Below are 7,974 nucleotides of genomic sequence, written 5' to 3'. Positions count from 1 at the left end.
AACCCATGCTATTATGTTGAGCTGTAGGGGACTCAGGTCAACAACTTCTGACATTGCCAGTCAAGTGGAAGACCCAATACTATTATGGACTACTGGACTATTTTGGAATATTTTACTGAGTTCACACACCTATAATATTTAAATGATGGAACTAAACAAAAAAAGGGTATATAGATGAATGTCCATTTTGTATCTTTGCATTCAAAATGGTTAGGATAGATATATACCTACATTCTCTTAATTCAAGGAATACAGAGATTTGTTCTAATAGTGTTTGTAAATAGAATATCATGTCTGCATCTTGTACAACAAATAACCACTAGGAAGGCCGTATGCAATGTGTTAATTATTGGAACTATCCAACCAGTTTAAATTGAAACTGTCTCATTGCTATTTTTTTCTCAGTAAAATTATGGAAAAAAATAAAAGTATAAAATAAAATTATTAAAATATAAATAAATGATTAATCTCTTCTTTTCTATTATTTTATTTGTTTATCTATTTATTTATTTAAAGAACACAAAATGGAATGGAAAACATTACAAATGATACACATTTCATTAAACAGGGTAATAGGATTTTGACAATGGTTGTTATATTGGATATTAGCTTGCCAGTACTTTATTGAAGAGCTTTGCGTCTTGTGTTCATTAGCGATATTGGCCTGTGCTTCTCTTTTGTGGTTGGGTCTTTCCCTGGTTTTCATACTAGAGTAATACTTGCCTCCAGGAATGAGATTGGGAGAAATGCTTCCCTTTTGAATTCATTGAAGCGTTTGAGAAGAGTTGGCATTAATTATTCTCTAAATTTCTTGTCTAATTCTGCAGTGACTCCATCAGGACCTGGGCTTTTCTTTGTTGATAAGTTTTTGTACTACATTTTCAATTTCTTTGAATGATATTGGGCTATTCAGAATTTTTATAACTCCTTGGTTCAGCTTTGGTAATTCATATGTTATCTAGGAACCTCTCCATTTCTTCTGTGTTTTCTATCCTGTGAGGGTAAAGATTTTGGAAATGACTACTAATGATCTTCCTAATTTCTATAAAGTCTTTACTGATTTTGCTCATTTCATTCCATATTGCATGAATTTGATTTTTTTTCTTTTTTCCTGATAAGATTGGAAAGGGGTTTATCAATTTTATTTATTCTTTTAAGAACTGACTCTTTGACTCATTAATCCTTTATATTCTTTCTTCATCTCCAACGCATTTATTTGTGCTCTGATCTTTATACTTTCATGCCTGCTTTGGGCTTTGGGTTGACTTTCTCTTCTTCTCATAGGAATTTGAGGTACAAAATAAGATTATTTATTTAGACCCCTTCCATTTTCCTGATGTGAGAATTTACTACTTTGAATTTCCCTTTCAAGGCCAGCATGATGGCTCAGTGGCATAAGTGCCTGCCTTGCAATCACAAGCTCCCAAGTTCAATCCCTGAAACAACAACAAAAAAAAAAACCCTACATAAATTTCCCTCCTAAGAAAGCTTTTGGGCCAGAAAGATAGCTCAGCTTAGCCAAGTGCACGGTCCTGGGTTCAATCCCCAGCACCACATGCTGAGCAGGCCCAAACCCAGAGTGTGCTGATTCACCCACCAATATCAGGTCTGGGGGCACATGCCTGTAGTCCCAGCACCGGAGAGGCTGAAAACAAGATCACTATAAGTCTGAACTGCATAGTGAGACCCTGTACCAAATACATATAAAAGAAGACAGCCTGCACTGGATCTCACAGGTTCTAGTAAGTTGTACCTGCATTTTATTTGATTATAAATAGAGTTTAATTTTTTATTTAATTTAACCTGCGCCCACTGATTATTCAGGAGGATGTTATTTAGTTTCCATATATTTGTGGATTTTTTGCTGTTTCTTTTGTCAATAATTTTCAGTTTCATTGCACTGTGGCTAGATAAAATGAATGGGATAATTTCAAATCCTTTGAATTTACTTAAGCATTGTGTGTGTGTGTGTGTGTTGGTTTTGTTGTTGTTGTTCTTTCTTTGTTTCTTTGTACCAGAGATTGAACTCAGGGCCTTGTGCTTGCCAACCAAGGGCTTATTCTACTGAGGTTATCTCCCTGGCCTTTGTTTTATTTTGTTTGGTTTTGTTTGGTTTTGTTTTTCACTTAAGCATGTTCTATGTGCTAGCACATGATCTACTTTGGACAATGACCCATGTGCAGTCGCAAAAGAAATGTGTTCTGATGTAATTGGATGGAACATTCTATAAAGGTCTAAGTCCATTTCTTCACAAATTTTGATTCTTTCTACAATTTAAATATTTTTTTTGCATAGTCTATCTCTAACAATTGGGGTGATAAAGTCCCCCAGTACAATTGAGTTATTGTTCATTTGATTTAACATATCTGTTAAAATTTGTGTTAGAATCAGAAAGCTAGCCCAGTGGACTAAGTGCCTGCTTTTGCAAGCTCAGGGACTGCGGTTTAACTCCAAGCTGTATAATGAGACCCTGTACCAAATGCAAGAATGAAATAAATCAATAAATATAATAAAAAATTGTCTTATATAGTTGGGTCCAACTACATTGGGTTCATATGTATTTATAATGAACATATGTTATCTCTCCCTCTTTACGGCTCTCCCCTGACAAGTATGTATGACCTTCTTTATCTCTTTTAATCAACCTTCATTGGAAGTCGACACTGTCAGCAACCAGAGTAGCTGCCAAGGCTTTTTCTGGCTTTCTGTCTCATGGAATCTTATTTTCCTTCCTTTGACTTTCGCCTGATTACTTTCTTTTTGAGTTGAATATGGTTCTCGTATACAGCACATTGTTGGATTTTGTTTCTCGCTCCACTCTGCCAGTGTGCTTCTTTCCATTGGTGAATTGGGGCCATTTACATTGATGATTAAGGCTGAAATGTGTTGATTCATCTTTGTCCTGTCATTTTCCTACTGCAGGTTCCCTACTTTCCCCTCTGTTTCATTGCTTGCTCTGCTTGGTGGTTCTTTTCTGTTGTTGCTCTTGAAGTTGTGGTCATTTCTGTCTCTTTCTAAAATATCAGTCAGTACTCTTTGTAGGGTTGCTTTGGTGGTCCTGAACTTCTTCAGTTGTTCTTTGTTACGGAAGTATCTTGTCTCTCCACTAAATGTGAGATAGTTTTTCAGGGTACATCAATCTGCGTTGGAAGCTGTTTTCTTTCAGGACTTATAATATCTCACTCCAAGCTCTTCTTGATTTAATGATCTGTGCTGAGAAATCTGCCACGATTCTGATGGGCTTTCTATTATAGGTGATCTGTTTCTTCTCTCTACAGCATTTAATATTCCGGTCATTCGCTGAATTTCTAGGATCCTAATTATGATGTCCCTGAGTGTTGATTTACTTTGGTTATGGCTAATCTGAGTTATATATGCCTCCCTAGCTGTACGTCAGGTTTTTTCCATGTTTGGGAAGTGTTCTGCTATTACTTTTGAAGTCATGTTATGGCATGTGTGCTAACTTCAGCTGGTCCATTGATATTTATGCGTCTTATATTATTTTTCATTCCATCATCTTGCAGCTGTTGCATTGTTATTTAATGGCTCCTTGTTATTTTTAAGAGATCTTTCCTCTGCTGTTCACTAGCAACAATGCTGTCTTCAGCACCAGAAATTCTACCTTCAGTTAGATTCAGCAGTTTTTCCAGTTCTCAATGAAATCGTTAATGACCCAAATATCAGTCTGAATCCATTTCATGCATTCTAGTTCTTTTCTATATTGTTCATTCAGTGTCTCCATCATTTTCCAATTCCTCTCTGGTTTTTATCTATATCTTCTTTACGTGTATTGAATGCTTCTTTCATGATTGTTTTCATTTCTTTTTTCCTTTTCTTACCTAAGAATTATTTCTGATTTCCTCCAGAGCCCGATGGAATTATTGCCTTACTTCAGTTGCTTTCCTTTCAGAAATTTCAAGGGTGTAATTTCCAAATTGCGTGATTTTATTTTCTGGACTTGCTTTGTGGGCTGGAGGTCTGAAATTGCCTTCTGCTCCTTCCTTTTGATATTTTGGAAGCTCTCAATGATCATTCTGACTGCCGGGATGGTAGTTGTTCGGGGTGTAGGTTATCAAATCCGCCCATGAGAGTGGGAGTGTGGCATAGACTCACAAAAGCTCCCACTCTGTGGGCTTTAATGTGGCTTCCACCTCAGTAAAGGGGCTAAAACTGCAGCTCAAGAACAATCCAATGATGATGAGGGCATACAGAGGCTCGGCAAGGCTGTTTTGATGGGGGACTGTGCAGGATAGGGCTCACCAAGGTTCCCATGACTGGTGGGACAGGTCGCAGTACCTCAGCAGACTTCCAGTGACTGCAATGGTAGGAGAGGTGGTCACAGCTCAATCAAGCTCTGACACTGGTGCAGGGAGGGGTGGAGGCAGAGTTCACCAGGTCATCAAAGCTGTCCTCTGAGTGTGTGACCTGGTTGGGTGGCAGGTGAAGTAGCCACAGCTCAGCCAAACTCTGGTGAGGGTGAGTGGGTGCAGGGTAGGACTCACCAGCTCTCCACAGCTGTTGGGGCACTGTCTGCCTTATACAAAGTGGCCAAAGCTCAGCCAAGCTCTGGTGGAGTGGAGGGCTCACCATCTCCACACAACTGACCTCTGTCAAATTTTCTCTTTAAAGTTTTCTTCCTTCTTTTGCTGAGAAATGAAGCAGTCATTTTATTGAACCATTAATAAAAAGTACTTTATACACATACTTCATAATGCATTAACAGAATATAGCCATAGCTACTGTATAAAATACCACTTTGTGATTATGTTCAAGTTACTCTTCTTGATTGAACCATTAATTAATTCTGTTCTTCCTTGCTAATGTATGTGCTAATACCCTATGATTCTCCCCAAGCACTATAGAGATATATATAATATATAGAGGGTATATATTATAAATATGCACTGTGTTCTCATTAACATTTACTTCAAAGCATTTTGCAATTTCCACTGTACTTCTTGTATGACATGTGAGCTCTTTAGCGATGTTTATTAAATTAAGTTCCAGGACTGTCGGAGTCTGATTATCACCTTGACCTGCTTTCTAGGTGCAACACACCCTGCTTGGACAGACTGCTCTCTCCACCACGACTTTGCATTTGCTGTGAGTGTTTCATGACTAACCTCAGTGCAGGCTCGTGTTCATGAACTCCACATGTGCCTGCTAAGCTGGGGCAGCATTTCCATGGAGGGAAACACAGTCAATGTTCCAAGAACACAATTTAACATGCTTTGATCAAGACTGAGACATAGAGAAATTGGTCTGGTAAAATTCTAGAAAATTCCTACCTCTTAAGAAAGTTCCCTCAGGCCCTTCCTCAGATATTTCCACTCCTACTTCCCATCTTTATCCCAGCTACTGGGCAACACTGATTTCTTTTCCTATCCTCATAATTCATTTGAATCAAATCCTACAGGGCGTGACAGTTTGAGTCCAGTTTCCTCCACAAAGTGTGAGCAAAAAGCTTGAGCTCCATCTACTCGGATGCCTGTGCTGATTTGTCACTTTCTGTTCTTCATAGATGGCTCATTCATTCCAGAATATGATGTGGACCATGAAGGGTTAATGATGCTCTCAGTCTTTAGCTGTCTGGTCCCACCTCAGAGACCATTTCTGCCCTTCCAGGCATCCAGCAGCACAGCTCCAAGGACAAGAAGGATGAGGATACCCAGGCTCAGCCGGATGATATTCTCTGTTGTGTAATCTGGGGCTGAAGAGAAGAAATTTTAATAGAACCAAGAACCCATAATACAAAGACCACATACAGACCATTCATCTTCACGGTCAAATGGAGATGTCACCAGGAATCTCATTTAGACCCTACCTGAGAAATTAATGCCCTTTTATATCTCAAGCATTCTAGATTACATGAGGTGGTGCCCAGTGGAAGGAAAGTCTGATGCTCTGGATACCTATAAACCTACGAGCCCTGCAGGTAACTGTCCTGGATTGACCTCACTGTCCTGGTGAGAATTAGTGAACAGCAGGCACATCCAGATGGTGGATAATGCACCTTGGGCAGTGACCAGGAAAGTGCACGCAGTGATACCTTGGGTTTGTCTGGTTGCCCTGGCGTCACTGCACTGAACTCACTCCTCCAAGACAGGAATCAAAGAGCCATGGTCAACTGGCGAAGATACAGCAATCCATTGCCCAGGTCACACACGATCTCCAGGCTGCCAGTTAGCTTCAATCCAAGAAGACACACCAGCTTTAACCAAAGTTAAAGTGGGTGAATTTTCAACAAGCTGTGTTCCCACAATAGAATCCTGGCTTTTAAGGTCTGTGGGTTTCTGGTCCTGATTGTAGACAGCATAGAATAAAACACTGTCTTCTACCTTGTAGAGTTACAAACACAGAACACTCCAGAATCAACCACAGCAAAATGGCACACAGATTTCAAGAATGTAGCGCCCTGCCTGGCACAGAATAGAAATCTTCCTGCCATGGAAAGACGGCATGGGGATGACAGGGGAAGGGTATCACTGTGCAAATCACAGCATGCACAGTCTCAGATGAGGCATAAACCAGCAAAGGAAGCCTGCCAGCGGCCTTCCCTTTGGGCACAGGAAGATGAAGCCCTTCTTATTATGGGTTGGGAGAGGCCCATGATCTGCTTTTTGGGTGGCTCGGAGTCGAGACAGGCACAGCATTAAGACTGAGCTCAGAACAACCATGATCACATGCTGTGGGGACCAGCGAGGAGAAGACTGAACTCAGAGATGTGGCTGGGCTTAATGGGATAAATGGAAAGGAGCATTCCAAAGGACATCACACAAGGAATTTAGATCCTGAAGATTTTTTGATCTCCTCATAACTGGTAGCAAAAGGTCTGGGGGAAGCAGCCACATCCAGAGGGAGGACATCGCACTGGTGTAGCAGGAAGGAGGAGAGGGAGTGGCAGGGCCAGGGCACACATCTGCAGGCACTGCTGAGGCTGAGCTCTTATTCACCATGCCCCAGAGAATCCTAAGGCTGTGCAGGAGACAGAGAAGCAAAACTGCTGTGAGGAGACTGTGCAGAACAAGGCAGTGCAAGACAATGAAAGTCAACTGCGAGGATAGAGCTGAGATGAGGCAGGCAGGGCTGTCAGGAAATTTACTTTCCCAATGAGGAGACAAGGGAAAGCATTTTCCAAGTAGAACTTGGTCTGGGAGGCAGAGAGAAATGAGGTTGCCACAATGATATTTGACTTAAATTAGACAGAGAGTGGAGGACTCAGTGTCAGTTGGGTAAGGGATTTAGCAGCAGAAGCTGGGGATGCACCTTGTGTTGATCAAAAGTATTGTATGCAGAATTTTTTGGGATACCCATTATGAAATTCACCACTAAAGGACCCCTGCATAGTGACACAGACAGTCAAGAAAAAGGAAGTCAGGAAGTTCAACTCTGCAATCACTGACCAGGATTCAGATCACTGATGCCCAAACATGCTACTCAAAACTGAGCATTTTTGTTGTCAATCTGTGACACAACACCGTCTTATTAGAGTGCCACCTAAGCAGCTCAGAGAACAGAGGTTGGGTGTACTCTGTAGTGACATACATGTAATATGTTTTCAGATAATTTTGCATGATCTCTTATATATTTATCTCTTCAGGTACCTACCTGCAGCTGTATATGATATCAAGAATCCACTCGCCATCTCTGAATGACCTTAAGTTCATGTTTCTGAACCCAGAGGAAATGGTAGACATTTCCCATGGTTCTTCTACATGACTCTCTGTCTTTAGGCCTGCCACATCTCTGTATTTGGCACGCCCCACTTTTAGAGAGTCACATTAAGTCACTTTCCTGGCATTCCCACTGCACCTTCTTTCACCTGACTCCTGACCCAACACTATCAACACCAAAAAAAACAGAGTACAAGAAACACAGAGGGGCTGGAGAGATGGCTCAGTGGTCTAAAGCACCTATTTGAAACAAGCTTGGCAAAGCACAGGGACCGCGGTTCGATCCCCAGCACCACATGCC

General features: G+C 40.9%; 1 protein-coding gene and 1 long non-coding RNA gene across 3 annotated transcripts in view; both read right to left on the bottom strand.

Annotated features, from left to right (window-relative positions):
• Nucleotides 1-7,974, bottom strand: part of LOC111814451 (leukocyte immunoglobulin-like receptor subfamily B member 4) — a 96,912-nt gene that overhangs the window by 51,435 nt on the left and 37,503 nt on the right. The window lies entirely within an intron of this gene.
• Nucleotides 3,972-7,974, bottom strand: part of LOC111814454 — a 25,207-nt gene continuing 21,204 nt past the window's right edge. Inside the window, exon 4 of the long non-coding RNA XR_002819440.1 lies at nt 3,972-5,710. This is a non-coding gene — a long non-coding RNA (uncharacterized LOC111814454). The remainder of the gene's footprint in view (nt 5,711-7,974) is intronic.

The sequence above is a fragment of the Octodon degus genome, unplaced genomic scaffold (assembly GCF_000260255.1).
Source record: "Octodon degus isolate 3935 unplaced genomic scaffold, OctDeg1.0 scaffold00320, whole genome shotgun sequence".
In the NCBI taxonomy this organism is placed as follows: Eukaryota; Metazoa; Chordata; class Mammalia; order Rodentia; family Octodontidae; genus Octodon; species Octodon degus.
The sequence above is the reverse complement of the archived record's forward strand: the minus strand, read 5'-3'. Positions and strand labels throughout refer to the sequence as shown.